Here is a 1,038-nt window from a genome sequence, read left to right on the forward strand (position 1 = left end):
CCCCCCCCCCCCTCCTTTCTAAAAATAAGTCCCTTCCCTGTTGCTTTAGGAAGGTTCCACACTGACTTTGGTGGGAAATAAATGAGCTCTTTGTGTCCTTTTGCCCCTGGGGTTTGGTCACCTCCCCCTCCCCAGGAGGCTTTGGCTTCTGGTGGCTCTCCGCATATGAGTTAATGTAACTGAAACCAGGACAGCCCTGTCCATGCATCAGGTCCTGCCCAGCCTCCCCCAAACGTTGCCATGTCCTTACAGACCAGGATGCAGATGGCAGGTTGGAGAGGAATTTGTATGTTTTTGTTTCTTGCTTGACCTCGGTTTCATGGAAGAAAGTGGAATCTACAGAATTATTTTCAAAAATAAAGTAAAGGCTGAACTGTCTGCAAAATGTGTGTGTGTGTGTATATATATCTTTGGAGAGGAGGTGAAGAGTAGGGGAGCAAAAGTAAAAAAAGGGAAGAATGAGCAGCAAGGGAAGGAGGGGAGGGTAGGGGGTGGATAAGTTGAAGGAAGGAAAGCAGATGATTATAATTGGAAAAACAGGAAGGAGAAAGTCATCCAACAGCTGAGGAAGGACCAGCTGGGAAAGAAAGGCCAAGCTTGAGGGTGTAGAGAGCCCCCAGGCTCCACTCCTACTGTTAATCTCTAGATGTGGGCTATGTTACCCTCAGCAGGAGGTTTGGAAGCTAGGTTCTCAGCTTTGGTCTGAGAGAGAACCAGGGCATCTAAACCCTTTAGGTAGCTGTTTTGGATTGTGTGCTTTCTGCTGACTTGGGTAGCTCCCTCTCCCCATAGGGCAGTGAGCTCCAGGATACATAGTGGATACCAGGGTCGGCTATGCAGTGACACTTTAGTGACCCTAGTGAAAATGTTTTTTTTTATACTAACACCCAGAACATACACACATACACATACCAGACGGTTCCTAAAATTATCCATATCATATGTAATGCATTCTGAGAATTTTTATTCTCTGCTAATTTTTTTTTAAATGCTGCTTGTGACCCCATCAACTTGATTTCATTAGTGGGTTTGAAAAAT

This window comes from Marmota marmota, unplaced genomic scaffold (assembly GCF_001458135.2).
Source record: "Marmota marmota marmota unplaced genomic scaffold, marMar, whole genome shotgun sequence".
Taxonomy (NCBI): Eukaryota; Metazoa; Chordata; class Mammalia; order Rodentia; family Sciuridae; genus Marmota; species Marmota marmota.